Source organism: Vigna unguiculata, chromosome 1 (assembly GCF_004118075.2).
Source record: "Vigna unguiculata cultivar IT97K-499-35 chromosome 1, ASM411807v1, whole genome shotgun sequence".
Taxonomy (NCBI): Eukaryota; Viridiplantae; Streptophyta; class Magnoliopsida; order Fabales; family Fabaceae; genus Vigna; species Vigna unguiculata.
In genome coordinates this window covers 18,496,755-18,513,136 of record NC_040279.1, presented here as the reverse complement: position 1 = coordinate 18,513,136, position 16,382 = coordinate 18,496,755, and positions in this window count along the sequence as shown.

Sequence of the window (16,382 nt, the reverse complement as noted above, 5' to 3'; positions counted from 1 at the left end):
AAGGGGGTTACACTTGTACCTATCAAATGATATATTAGATAAAAAGCTAAAACTACTTTTCTTTAACAATTCCCTAACATTAGAATTGCCAACTATAGAAAGACTATTTACTTCATAGACTCTACACTTTAGACAAATTTAAGGAAAGGAACGTTGCCCAAGAAGAGATACATACATCCCATTATTGGGATGCTATGTAAATGAAGAAAAGAGAATTTAATGCATCTTTCATAATCAAGGTCGTTAGATGCTTGAAAGACACTCAAAAGAGCTATAGTTGCTCAACAAATAGAAATGGGTTTGCAAGAACTAGTTTCTTTAGAGTCTATATAAGGTCTATATATAATAATTGACATATACAAAGAACTAAACTCTAAGCCTCTCTTTGATTTTATTTCATTCCGTAATTCCTCACGGTCATTGTTTGATGATGAATATGAGAGTGATCTCCCGAGGAACTTTTCAAAATTTGCAACTCAATGTTTAAGCAATATTTATAATTAAAGAAAATTTTTACAAAATTGTCTATAGAAAATCAAAAGCCCACTCAAGACACATTTGCAACTGATGAGAAAACATATACTTTGAAATAGACCACTTCTTCAAACATATACAAAATTAAAATGTTTGAGGAAGAGATAACTTGTGAGCATAATTTTAAAAGTTCTTTAGGAGCTCTAAAATTGACCACCATGGTTTGCACTAAGGATTAAGGACAATTGTAGTGGTAATCCTTCTTGAATCAAAGTCATGTTCCGATTATATAATAATTTAGTAGAAAGTCGTGTTCTGATTGAATATAGTCATCTAGTATAATATAAAATTTAAAAAGTTGAGACAATTTTAATTATGAATATTTTAGTGCAGTTGATTTACCCAAATTAACTCACTCTTCTACAAATTGAGTAACGAGTTCATTTTAGACGACTCAAAACCCAATCTTAGACTAACACATTTACTTATGTTATGGACAAATTGTGTTATGTTTTTCTCACTAATGCAAAAATTACATACCACAGTGCTTATATAGGAGTAATTACATCAGTTTTGGATGTGATGTAGTTATTCTCGATGTAATAAGTTTAATATTTGTTACATCAATTTTTCAATAACTTATATAGTATATGTCATAAAAAAGAAAAAAAATATATTCACAAAGCTTCTCCACTGGTTATGAATCATCATTTATCCTGACTTTTTTCAACATTCTCTTGTCTTATACAAACTTTTGCCACCCTCTTCAAAAGTGGCTTTCTTCATATGAGATTCCTTCTTATACAAACTTTTGCCACACTTTGTGGTTTTCTCTTCAAAAGTGGCTTTCTTCATTTGACATTCCATTTACCACCCAAACAGGCCTAAGTTTCCGGCATTATAAAAATTCCCTTTTTAAATTAAATATAATTAATACAAAATTTAAAATTATAAAAATTACCTAGGTTCCCTGTGTAAGTTAGGGTTTCAATGTGCAAAAAATTAAAGCAAAAGAGAAAGGGGGAAAATGAAAAAAAGAGACTTGATTACATTGTTAGGAGTAATAACCAATGTAATAATATTGTTTTCAGTATTTTCGAACATGTCACCATGTTTTTATTACATTGTTTCTTCAGTAACCAACCTAATATGTTTTTGTTATATCTTTGTTTTACACTAGTGTTTTCTTTTTTATGTCTTGAATCAATTTGGACAAAACTTGTTATGACTTAACTTATTAACTTACTTGAAGTCTTGAATTAATTCTAATAATAAATATTGTATTTTATTTTAATTAGGTTGATATTAGAAAATTATAACTTTTCTTAAGAAATTGTTTTTTCAAAATTTTATCCAATCTATCTAACTTAAGAATGAATTGAGTTAAATTATATTTAACATAAAGAATCATAAAAACAATCCAAATGAGACTCAAGAGTTTGAGAGAACTAAAGAAAACTTAAAAAATGAGACCTTTTATTTAAAATTTATTTTTTGAGCTTTTTTTTATGCAAAATTATTTATTAAATGTTCATAATTAATTTCATTTAAGATTTCTTTTTCAATAGATAATAGAACTAATCTATTTAATATTTCTTATCACAGTGTTGATCTTAAATAAGTTTTTATTATTATCTTTATCTTTGAGAAACATCTTTCAGCTGAAGCAATTGACATTAGAATTGTTAACATTATCCTAATCACTAATTATTTCTCTTTCTCTATTGTTGTTTTCACTTATATCTATATTTTTATTATCTTGTTCATTCAAAAAGCATCCACCTATATTTTTTAATTCATTTATCTTATCTATTTTTAAAATTTTATTCATAGCTCCTTTTTGTGATGCAATTAATGCCTTGATTCTTCTCTTTTCTTGAATTTTTTAATAGCCTGATTTAAACTTTTTAGTTGACATATCTATATATTTTTATATGAAATAAAAAATTATAATATATAAAATACTACTAAAGATAAGTATATAAAACTAATGAATTAAAACAATGTTTTGGCTGTCAAGGAAGTAAATTTGATAGTAGACTTGTAGTATCTTGAAGTCTCAAACCTCTTTCTTCTAAGTCTCAATTTTTTCACAAACCTGCATAATTTATTTTAAGATGAATCATTAATAAAAATAATTCAAAAAAAATTATTGTTCTTCGATAGTAAGTGGACAAGATATATGAAAAAAAAAACTCTTGAAACCCGTAAATTAAAAAGTACCGAAAAACAAAATAAAAATAAAAGCAACACAAATATAAAGAAGAAACATACTAACCAGAAATGAGGATGAAAATATTGATACACACAAACAACATGAGATTCAAGATGAGGATATTCAAGAAATGAAGTATGCTAAAACCCTAATAAAATGACTCTTAGAAGAGAAAAAAGTAAGGAGAGGCAAAAAAAGTCACAGAGAGATCAAACAACAAAATAGAATACAGATTGATTCTAAGAAAGTAAAGATATCTCAAATCATTCTCCTTTTCATAAACAAGACTATAATTTACTAAAAAAAACTTTAACTCATTAATTATCATTTTTAATACCAATAAAAATTGTCAGACAATAATTATTTTATTTTATTTTATTTTCAAACATAAACTTATAATTAATTTAATAGAACTATATTAGTAATAAAATACTTTTTTAAGACTTTTTTCTTAAACATAATTTTACAATTAATGTAATAGAAATATATTAGTACTAAAAAAAATTTTTTTTTAAGATTTTTTTTCCTTAAACATAATTTTATAATTAATTTAATATAGAAATATTAGTAGTAAAAAGAAAATTTGACTTTCTTTACATGGACACCTCACTTTATCTTTGAGGCGGCCACGAGTGAATTAAGTAGAGGATGTATTCAAATCGTGCCGAAAAGAAAATGGATTGCGCATTTTCCGGATAGAATTGTGAGCGTTGTAGAATGGAGTATATAATAATATGAGGGCATGCGAATAATTTAATATGCAGTGTTAATGAATTTAGTGAAGTGTGATTGAAGATTGTGTGGGACAAGTATGAAGGGTGGATGAATGAAAGTGACAGAGCGAAGCGAAGAAACAATAAAAGGAATTTAGTTATCTTAGTGGATAAAGAAGCATGGGGTGTTCTTGGACGGTAGGTGCGTCTGAACAGCCACAACAACTGTGTTCGTTTGGCTCTTAGTGATAATTTCATGGGTAGGAACTCCTAATATAAGAAAAGGAAAGGAAAGTTGTCCTTTCAATTAATAATGTAGGTAACTATTTTTCTAAAAAATAAGTTATTTTAGATTAATTTTGGGAGAGCTATTATATGTATTTATTGAATTTTTAAAGTCTGATTTGTTTTTCTTGCTATTGAAGTGTGTATATCTGACTTATGTAAAAATGAAAAAATATTTTAAATATGATTTATATTATATAAAACTCAAGTTGATAATATAAGTGGTAATGGTAGGAACAAAATATGATTGGAAAAGGGATAGTTACAAAAGATAATTAAAATATTTCATACATCAGGATTATTTTAAAAAATCAAAATATTCTTTAAATTTAGTTGTGAATACTCTATCATTAATTAATTGCAAATATTTTTCAATGACTTATAGGTTAACCCGTTCTAAATTTTGATAAATTTATCATACACAGTAATTTCTAATTAAAAATAATACTAATACAAATTTTACGTTATCTGTATAATTTATTCCGAGGGAGCGATATTTATGAATTAAGAATGTAATAAAAATGTTTTACATTAAAAAGAATATAATATATATAATTTCAAGACAATTATTATAAAATAATAATAATTTATCATATATAATGATATGTGATTACATAACAATTTAATATTTTTAAGTGGAACTCATAAACTATTTTATCTTAATCAAATTGTACTTAATTTTTAATAATGTTTTGTGCTAGAAGTAAAAGGGTCAAAAGTAAAAGGTGATATTCATAGATAAAAGTAGTGTGTGTAATAGTTTACATACATTCCAAAATTCAATTAAAGAAAATTTCTCTAAATCATAAGGATCTTACAATGATTCTCACAAAATTATATGGTTAGAAGTGTTCAAAAACTTACATAGATCGACAATTTTGAATGTTTTTCTTATTCTCTTACTTCCTTTAATAATTTTCTTGATTGATGTTCATAGGTATTGTTCTATGTTACCCTTATCTCTTGTGTTCTAAAGAACATAAACTTTCTTTTGCACGAGAAAAGTAACATAACACCTAAAAGGAAAGGAGATAACAATTTTCTTTTAAATTATTTATTAAAAGATCATAATGCCCTTGGTGAAGTGAGAAGAGATGGAATAATTTTAATATATCTAAAATATTCCCATGACTTTAATACATTTATAATGTAATAATCATCACATTAGGAACCTTTATATTAAAGTCGTTCTATAAATTACATGAGCCAATACCAAATTAAAATAATCTAACATTCTCCCACTTGGCTCAAGTAGTGACTTGAGAATTCAACTTTAAACTTTAATTGCACACTGTACATTGTCCTTCATTGACTTAAGCTAGAAGATTGGATTGTAGCAGTTGCAAGTTATCCAACTTGACTTTAATTAAAATGTAATAGATATTTGTAATTTCCTTTTCAAGATACATTCAGTCATTTTACTAAACAAAACAATAATGTGTACCAAGTGATGTGAATCATAAAATAAATAGAAGCAACTATAATGGAAATCACAAGTGTCAAGCAATATGAGCATTTCAACCATAATGTATATATATATATATATATATATATATATATATATATATATATATATATATATATATATATATATATATATATATATATACACATCAAACTACATTCTTAACAAGGATTTATCCAGTATACCTATTGTTTCAACATATCCAATAAATTTCTTTATTGGTAAACCTTCACTTGACGAATCTTTTATCATTAAGCTTGTATGAATATGCTCAATTGAGATCTTTAAATACTTTAAATCTTTGTGTTTTTCTACTTTCGAGTATTTATTATTCTTAGAAAAGAAAATGGCTATAGAATTATAACAAGATATCCTCATCGGTCTACCTATTGATACGATCCTATCCAGGAAAGAGTATGATCGTTTCTGAATTTGATTCCTCAAGAGGCACGACACGAATAAATAAGAGAAGAATGCGAAATAAGACAGAGATGGAGGACGCCACAATCTAGCAAATTGATAAGTCAAGTGAAGATTCGCCACAAAGATGTTAATCTTTGATAAGAACCAGAGGCCTAAGCCAAGAACAAAGAGAACCCTCTCTTTAATGAAAATCAAATTCAATATATGACTAAAAGTGTCTACATCAGTTTTTAGTACCTTTGTTTATAGGCACATAAGTTTAAGCAACCCTGCAAACCCTACAAGAAGGCCCAAGCCCAAAACATAAAACCATAAACTAATTATAAAAGAAAGCTCAAAACCCAAAAACATAAAACATAACTAATTTCGAAAAGAAAACCCAAAAGTTCATCTTCAAGTTCTTCTTGTATGGAATCTTGGGATAGTCCTCTATCATTCCCTTCTTCTTGAAGAGAATTTGTCCTCAAATTCGTACCACTTGAAGTTTAGGAAATAGACTTCTATCGTACCCTCCTTCTTAAAGAGAATTTGTCCTCAAATTCGTCTCACTTGAAAATTCTTTATCATTCTCCCCTGTTTGGAGAGAATTCGACCCGAATTCTGAAAGGTCCTCCTGGGTCAAATACGCAACTTATAATGATATATTTGATGGCCCTACAGGTATTGCACATCGACCCCAATTTATCTTTCATAGGTACCGGAATGACTAGAATAGCACAGGGACTCAAACTTTCCTGAACCGATCCTTTGTCCATAAGTTGCGCCTCATGCTTTTGTATCTCTTTAGTTTCTTCTGTGTTACTCCTATAGGTTAGCTTATTAGGAAGGGATGCACCCTGAATGAGATCCATATTATACTCAGTACCCCTGTTAGGAGGTAAACCATGAGGGATGTCTTTAGGAAAGATATCATCATACTTTTTGAGAAATTGCTTCATACCTAAAGACAAATAAGCTTGCACAGAAGAGAGACAAATATTGTTAGGCATAAGCAAATATAAGGGTTGTTTCTTAAGCAACACTCTGTTTATTTCTTTTTCTCTCAATAAAAGGCTTTTATCACTCCTTATTTTTTTATCTTCCTTTTTCTTGCCTTCTTTTCTCTCTTGCTCTCTTCTCACTCTCATCTTAATTTGATCCTCACAAACTTCTCTAGGAGATAAAGGTGTTAGGGGCACCTTTTGCCCCTTAAACAGGAAAGAATACTTATTGGTTAGACCATCATGGGTTACCTTTCTATCATATTGCCAAGGCCTCCCCAACAATAAGTGACTCGCCTTCATAGGTACCACATCACATACTACCTCATCGACATATTTACCGATAGAGAAAGCAATGTTCACCTGCTTATCTACCACCAATTCTCCATCCTCACTCAACCATTGCAAAGTATAAGGACTAGGGTGCATAGATGTCACCAAACCAAGCTTTTCCACTAGTCGTTTACTAGATACATTTGTACAACTTCCTCCATCAATGATGAGTGAACGCACCTTTCCTTTAACCATACATCTAGAATGGAAAATATTTCTTCTTTGGGTCTCATCTTCCTCCTTATTCATACTACCCAACAACCGCCTAACCATCAAGAGATCTCCCTCCATAGGGGGGACTTCACACTCCTTTTCCTCCTCATCACTACTAGATGATTCACCCGCGGAATGCTCACTAATGTACTCACCATTCGCCAACAACATCATAGTTCTTCTGTTGGGACATTCAGCTGTGATATGTCCTCTACCCAAACATTTAAAACATTTTATTGCACTAGAACGTGAAGAATCATTATTACTAGCTTGACAAGTTACTTTACCATTTGAGGACTCCTTCTCCTTAGATTTAGGAATGGTAGAAGTAGCTTCCTCCTTCTTATATTTCTCTGTATCTCTCCATGAGGTGGATGACTTCCTATAGGCGCTTCGTCTCTTGAGCTGTTGTTCCACTCTGGTGGCTTAGTTAATAAGATCCTCCAAGGTCTCATAATGGTGCATTTCCACCACATCTTGAATCTCCCTATTTAATCCATTCAAGAATCTAGCCATTGTAGCCATATGTGTTTCTTCCACTTCAGCTTTCATCAAGGTGACCTCCATCTCTTGAACATACTCTTCAACACTCTTATTTCCCTGTGTAAGTCTTTGTAATTTGTTGAAGATCTCTTTTTTATAATAAGGAGGCACAAATCTTTCCTTCATAGCTACTTTTAATTGCTCCCATGTAGAAATTGGCAACCGCCTTCTTCTAGCTATGTCCACAGTGATTTGATTCCACCAATTCATAGCATAGGCTTCAAACTCCAAGGAAGCCATAAGCACCTTATCATCATCCTCATATCGTAAGAGTTGAAGATTTGGTCAAGCTTCATTTCCCATGCCAGGTAAGCTTCCGGGTCATTAGCTCCATTAAATTTAGGAATTATAATATTCTTCCACATCTTATCTCTTCGAGGTGTGTGGTTCCCGAACTCCTCTCGTCTTTGGCCTTGTCTTGGCCTAAAATCATGCTCTTCCTCATCATTATCCCTTCTAAGCATGTGGTTCCCAAATGCCTCATGTCTTTGGCCTCGTCGTGGCCTAAAAACATGTGTCGCTTCATCATTATGAGAAGAATGGTCTGAATCAATACGTCTCCTTCTTCTTCTCTCCACTCCCTCTAATCTCACGCTCACATCTTCATTAAACTTTTGGAGCCTTTCGAACTGTTGTTGATTGTGTTGTTGCATTTGATTCATTTGTAATATGAGCTTATCAAGTGCAACCATAAGTGTCGTAGTCTTAGGTGATAGAGGCTCACTATTCTAGGAAGAAGTCATGCCCTACAAGCAAATGTTAGCAACAATATATTTTTTTGGACCTCACCACTCTGCTAAGTGTTTCACTCGTGTATCACACTTATAGGCTTTTCTGGAATGTACTCTCTTGCCTTTTACCACTCAAATTCCCTTTAGGGCTTGACAAAGAACTCTAGTAACTTAAGCAAAGAGTGAACAAACAATGTTAAAAATGTTGCGAGATATAAATCTTGACTTGAGAGGACAAAGAAAATTCAAAACACTAGACAAAACTTCAAGGAAATTTAAAGACAAAAAATAAGAAAATTAAAATTAGAAAATAATAGGACTACCAAAGAGATTTAAATGAGACAACACAGAGACTCTAAGAGAAAGACCAAAACAAGAAAATTAAAATTAGAAAGTTAGAAAATAATAGGACTACCAAAGAGATTTAAATGAGACAACACGGAGACTCTAAGAGAAAGACTAATTGCAAGTAGATATTAATAAATCACAAATAAATTGCAATAAAAGTTGTATTGAACTCCCTTTTTTTTATCCTTCTTTTTCTACTTTTTTTTCAATATATATTTGTTTCCTTTGGACTTGATCCACAATATTTTTTTTTGTTTTTTTGCAGTTCAACAACAAAAAAATAAACTTAAACAATTGATCCCTCAAAACCTCATACTCATGTAAATCAAAAGTAAGTGTACTTGCACATCCCAAACACAAAAATAAATAATTTCCACGAATCAAATGTAGAAATACACAATTTAAATAAAGAACAGAAAAGAAGAAAAAAAAAGGCCAAATAAAAAAAATTCAACCAAATTGGAAACAACCTTAAGGGTTTTACTCCTTACAAACGAAACAAACAAAATTTAAAACAAAACACAGAACAAGTAGACATTGACAAATTATAGTTTTTTTTTTTTTTCATATGACAGAAAAATAACATAGAAGAGGAAATTCAAACCAGAACCTTGCTCTAGATACCAGATGATACGATCCTATCCAGGAAAGAGTATGATCGTTTTTGAATTTGATTCCTCAAGAGGCACGACACGAATAAATAAGAGAAGAACGCGGAATAAGATAGAGATGGAGGACGCCACAATCTAGCAGATTGATAAGTCAAGTGAAGATTCGCCATAAAGATGTTAATCTTTGATAAGAACCAGAGGCCTAAGCCAAGAACAAAGAGAACCCTCTCTTTAATGAAAATCAAATTCAATATATGACTAAAAGTGTCTACATCAATTTTTAGTACCTTTGTTTATAGGCACATAAGTTTAAGCAAACCTGCAAACCCTACAAGAAGGCCCAAACCCAAAACATAAAAGCATAAACTAATTATAAAAGAAAGCTCAAAACCCAAAAACATAAAACATAACTAATTTCGAAAAGAAAACCCAAAAGTTCATCTTTAAGTTCTTCTTGTATGAAATCTTGGGATAGTCCTCTATCACCTATACTATTAACAATACCAAATCCCAAAGTATAGTTCCACAACCATAATGCTTGAATTATGGCCTCAAAGCATGCCACAAATGTGTTGATGTAATGTGGCTCTAGAAAGGGGGACAAATAGAGCTGGTAAACATTTTAAAAAACATTTTACACAATAATCAAAATAAGAGTATAAGAAAGAGATTACACACATAAATAATTGAAACCAGGTGATGCAAGGTCCCTCTAGACAAAAGGTCTAAGTAATTTTGATGATAACAAAGCATTATACAGTATGAAAAAAGGTCTTTTTAATTTTGATGATAAACACGATATGAAAATGAAGATATGTATTGTTATTCATATAACATGTTTAGTCTTTCATATGAAAGCTCCTAATTGTCAAATTATAGAATATACTTATGCAAGGACTAGATGAAGAAATACCATATCAAGTACCAATAAACTATATACACTTATTAGATGACACACTGATCAAATGTTATATAAATTGTGATTATATATTTAATTATCTAATGTTTGTCCATGAGTTTCAAGCAAGCCTATAACAAAAGTGTAATTAGAAAATAAAAAACAAAATATAAAGATTGGATTAAAAAGGTCTAAAAGTGAGCATGAGCTCAGTCGAAGATGTTGACCAGACGAGTCTTGGCATAAGACGGGTCAACAAAATAAAATGAAGCACTAGATGACATGTATAGTTTGAAAGAGCTGCGTAATTTTGGCTAAGTCATTTCTTTCATTTAATTACAGATTGAATAGTTAAATTAATATTTTTATCTTATTATTTGGAATCAAAATCATTGAAAGAGTCATATCATTTTAAACTATTTATTGATATTTAAATTTGATTTAAAGGATTTCATAAAAGAAATTATATTTTGAAATTGAAATAATTTTCAAATGGTCATAGAAATATTTTATAGATGACCACCATTGTTTTTATTTTATATTTAATTTACATGATTATCTTGATTATATTTGATATTACTACTAATGAGATATTACATAATTTGTTTCCTAAGTTTCCTTTAGAGAGAAAATAATATCAAAACTTTCTAGATCAAATGCACTTTGATCTCAAGAAGGAAATAATGGATTAAAGCTTTAGAGAATATATTTCATCATAAAAAAACTTCAACAAAGAATTTCTTACAAATGAAGGATCACTAGGAAGTTATTTGAAGAAGTCAAATGAAGAAGATTCAAGTAGAGAAGCGACAACGAGAAAGTAGTCAAAAGAAGAAATATAATATATAATGTATTTCAAAAGAGATAAATTTCAAAGGATAAGATATGAATATTACATTATCTTGCAGATTATATCAATTGAATGCCTCTATGATATAAAAGTAATATATGAATTAAAGCATGAAGATTGAAGAGGAAATTCAAAAAAGGAAAGAAAGAATTATTCAAGAGATGGAAGATCACTAGACAAGTAAAGTGAAGCAATGTTGACCAGACAAGTAAAGATCATTAGACGAATAAAGTCAATATCAGAATGCCAAACATCCCTACTAGACAAATGCTTCGATTAGTGCCCACCTATGGAATTTTTCAAATTATTTGCAAAATTATAGGCTTTATTCTTTAAATAGCCAAATCTTATAGCCTAAACTAGTATAAGTTTCAGTTATTTAAAGAACCAAAGCATATACTAGTATAGGCTTTGGTTATTTAAAGAACCAACGCTTATACTAGTATATGCTTCGATTATTTTAGAACTGAAGCCTATAGTTACACAAGAAAGTTCAAAAATGTCATTGCATTTTGAAAGGCTTCGTTTTTTCTTGACACCAAAGCCTATTAGGCAATTTCGAAAGTGTGTTTTGCACTAGTAACCTAGTCATCTAGTGTACTCGTCTGGTGAACTTCTTGTTTTGTGTTCATTCATCTGGCCAATGAACTTGTCAAATTAGCACATCTAAGTCATCACTATTTGAGTCCTCTAGTGGCTAGGTCGTCCGGTCCAACTTTTCACTTTGACTCATGAAGTTAACATTTTTGGTTGAGCTTGTCTAATATTCATTTTCTATCTTGTTTACTCCAATCTTCATATTTCATTTGTTTTGTAGTGATTGTGCTTTTGATGTATCTTGCTTGAAACTCAGGAACACACATTAGATGAATAAATCTATAATCACAATTTATAGTGTTTACTCAATTGGGTCATTTATTGGGTACTTGTCATAGTATAATAATGTCTTGATCTATTCTATTGATAGATAACTTCAATGATTATGAGCAACCTAAAAGAGTGAATTTGTATCTTATGACATTAACTTTCTCTTACTTAGGTACCATGTCATATTTTAATCATTTCATTCATAATGAAATGTTTTAACTAGGAATGATTTTATTTTTTAGGAATATTTCATATCTAGGAATGACTTATATTCCAAACACTCAATTTTTTAGCTAAGAGTAATTGGGTTCAAATAATACTTGATTGGTCTCTTGTAGTATAAGCTTCCTTAGTAGAACTTGATTATGTTGATCAAGAATTAGAAGTGATCTTATTTATAGACGAACCATTATAAATATATATATATATATATATATATATATATATATATATATATATATATATATATATATATATATAAAGTGTAAATCTTACTTTCCCTTTAACTCATTCATATTACATATTATCAAATTGTTTTAACACAAAATGGAAGAAGCATTTTTTGAAACAAGATCTGAGAAACTATTTGATGTACGATTATCTTGTTTTCTTTTAACATTCATGAATATGGTGATGATTTTCATCACCATATTCATGAATGTTAAAAGAAAACAAGATAATCCTACATCTATGGCCTCTCCTTTGTAGTGGTATGCTTCTCACATTCACTCATTTCTATTCTTGCCATTTTTATGCTTTCTTTCCTCTTATTTGGTCTTGGGTTGTATGTTCTATTTGTGCACTATTTTTATTTTCAGTTGAATCAATTTTTCTCTCTCTCTCTCTCTCTCTCTTTCTTTCTCTCTCTCTATTTCTCTCTAGAGCTTTGTGAAATTAACCTTCACATCTAGATAGATTGCTATCTTAATGTCCAATAGGAATTTTCACTTAACTTTCCTAAGAAATTATCACCATAGTTATTGATTTGAATGTTTAAATTATGAAAGTTTTATACTAATTATAATTTTCTTAATTATTATAATTAGCATAGTTAGAGAGTGTAACAACTTAACTTTCCATATATTATAATATACAGCACAGAGGTTCTAAAAATTTGGTACTAAAGCATCACATAGAACAAAGAGTACATGTATATTTTAGTACAGTCTCGAAAAATAGTAACATCTTTTCAAAAAATAAATATAAACTTTACAAACTTGTACAAAATAAATACACAATATATTCTACATATATCTTATTAGTATGTCCTTAGGTAGTCTAACTGCAGCTCATGATCTATACATGCATTACTCTCTGCTCATATGAGTAACGTGGTCATAGCAAAAGAGTAAAATCAAACACAACAGTACAAAACAGGGTAAGCTATGTGATCGTTAAAAAAGGCTAATGCCAAAAATGGGGATTGAACTAGTGACAAGTTGATAAAGAATTGATCCCTACCAAGGATGATGGCCCATGGCACATGCTTAGAAGAAAGGGAGTTCCTTGATCCCTTCCTTTACTTTTATTTTCTTTAGTTTAAAATTCCTTTAAGTTGGCTTGGTTGACTATTTTTGAGTTGACTTGTTGACCTTGACTTTGGGTTGACTTGTTGACTCAAAAGATTAGCTTAACCTTAAATCAACATGCTAATAAATTCCTTAATTTGCTTTTGTAGGAATAAGAAAGGAGGAGGGCCACATAGGAGACACTTGGCGTCCTAAGGAAGAGAGAGAAGGAATAAGACTTTCTAGAAGCATCTAGAAAGAGGAGGCCCACATGTCTTGGACACCAAGTCTTCTAGAATGTTCTAGAACCTTCCTTTGGGAGCCTAGGCCATGAAGACTTGCCACCTAGATGGCTTGGACAAAAATTCACCCATATGCATCCTAGGATGACCTACTTTCTAGAACATGCTAGGTTTCTTTTGTAATCCTTTAACTTAGTTGTTTTGCTAAGGGGCCCCTAGACTTGTCTATTTAAGGGGACCTCTAACACTTGTACAAGGATTGAACATTTTGGAGAAATTATACACTTTGTGTTTCAACCTTTTGCGAGAGCATTCCTCCTTAGGGAGTGGAGTTCTTTCAAGCCTTATCTTGCCTTGGCAAGTGGCGGCATACACCACTCATCTTCAAGGTTGCCATGGCTTCTTCTAGCCTAGCCTTGTAGTGGCGTGAATCCTCCATTCCTCCCATTTCCCTTGCTTTTCATTTTATGTTTCTTTACTCTTCTTGGTTTATATTGTTTCTATTATATGTTTTTCCTTTTGATTTCTTACTCCCCACCAATCCATTCTCCTCCTTTCTAGAACCTTAGAAAGGAACCTTCACATCTAGATAGCTTGCTATCTTAATGTCCAGTGGGGATTTCCTTGGTTTTCTTAATCAACTCACACCATATTCAATAATCTTAAAAAGGAACAAGATAATCCTTCATCACAAGTCCCTTACCTCTAAAGTTTTTCTTAGCTATTTGTGCTATTTTGGGTAGGTTTAAGTTGTTAACTACGAGTAATTAGCTTAGAATAAGTTTAGTAAGGTTTTTAGTCTAGTTTTACAAAAGTAGCTTAATTAGTCTTTTTAATACAATTTTAGTGTAAGCCTTAGAAGTACTCTAAGGATGGTCTAATGATACGTGATTTAGCTTAGATGATAAAATCATGGATAGGTTCATAACATCTAAGTTTAGATAAATAAACTTAGGAGTACTTATAAGAATAGAGTTTGTTGTCTAGTTTAAGTGTTATTAGGAAGAGTCTTCATGTGACTCACATTTGAGCTTTGTGAGTATATAACAAAGCTAAAAGGTTCAAGGTAGCAGTGAGGTAATCATTGAAAGTCATTGGAGAATCTAAATTAGCCAAAACCCCATTAAAGTGGTTCATAGTTGACTTTTTCAAAAAGAGTTGACGAGAGGGTTGTCTCAAAGTTGACTTTTTGCATTTCACCTCCAATTGACATGGCATCTGTGGCAAAATCTTAAGGAGACTCAATTACACTTGCCCTAACCTTGAAATGACAAAGAAGTTGTCCAAAACTACATTGAATTTCATATTTTAATTAGTATTTGTGTAGTCAACTAATGTAGTGTAGTTTGTGGTTTACTTTCTCAATTTTAACTTGTTGTTTAGGTTATGAATGTAGAGAGGTTAGTTTGGCAAGGTTTTGAAGTCACTCTTGAAGCCAAACAAAGTTTTTGAGATGAAGGGTTGTGATGGACCAAGGCTACTATGGAGAATGCACACGAAGGAGTTGAATTGGAAGCCAAGGGTGAGTTATCATACAGTTGGTTGCATCACCTATTGTAGGAGGTTTAACAACTTGAATGGACATAATCATCCAATGTAGCTTACCTACTCCAATTTGTGGCTACAACTGGAAAACCTGCCACTTAGGTTGCTAGTGAAAAGTAGTTAGTTAGTTTAGTTGGAGAAGAAGTTTTTGGCAGTTAGACAACCTATAATAGGTAGTTTTAGGTGTTGCAAAACTGATATATACGTTCATGCACCATTCTACAAAAAAGACCTAAACCATTCACACACACCAACCACAATCATACACTCCATTGTACACGCTCACTCCATAACAAATCCGCATTTTTTTCTCTTATGTTTCCACTATTTTTCTACAATTTTTGGATATTCTTGGATTAATGACTGCACAGTTGGCGTTGGACCATGGATCTTTCCTCTTTCCATCCTTTTATGAGTTTTGCTTTCATTTCCACTAATTGGAAAAATGTTTCCAGTGTTCTTATTGAATGAAATTGTGATTTTTTTTATTATGTTAGCACTTGTTCTTCCATTTATCAGCTTCCTTTTAATTTTAATTGAGAAGTTACTTTGATTAAAAGTGAAACTTTTATTAGAATTACCAAGAAGTTACTTTGATTAATTAACTTTTTACTAGACAAAAGAGAAAAAAGAATTCATATGATTAGGCATAGTAATATTTGATTTAGAAGTTACTTTAGTTAAAAGTGAGGACACCAACAAATTAATTGAGAAGTTACATCAATTAATTTAAAATCTTAGACAAGAAATCAACAACAATAATCTTTAGAAAACCATATGTAAAATCCTAGAAAAAGGCATTTTAAAAGTAATAGTAGTTTAAAAATAGTGAGACTCAATTACTTTAATATTAAAAGGTTTTATATAAATACTTTTGTTATAAACGAGTTTCACTATTTTAAAACACATTATTCTCTAGAAACCAATTTTCTAGAGTTCTCTGTCTTCTCTCTAGGAGTTTTCATCCTTTGTTCGCTTGATTGAATATCTAAAATTGTATGAGTGATCCTCGTAGCAAGGTCTTCAATTTGGACCGATCACTTTCTCCTTTCACTTAAGTTGAGTTTCAACCCTTTTTTCTTGGTCTCTTCTGTTTTTTTGTTTCATGTAAGCCTTTTTCCTCTTGCATGTGTATTTT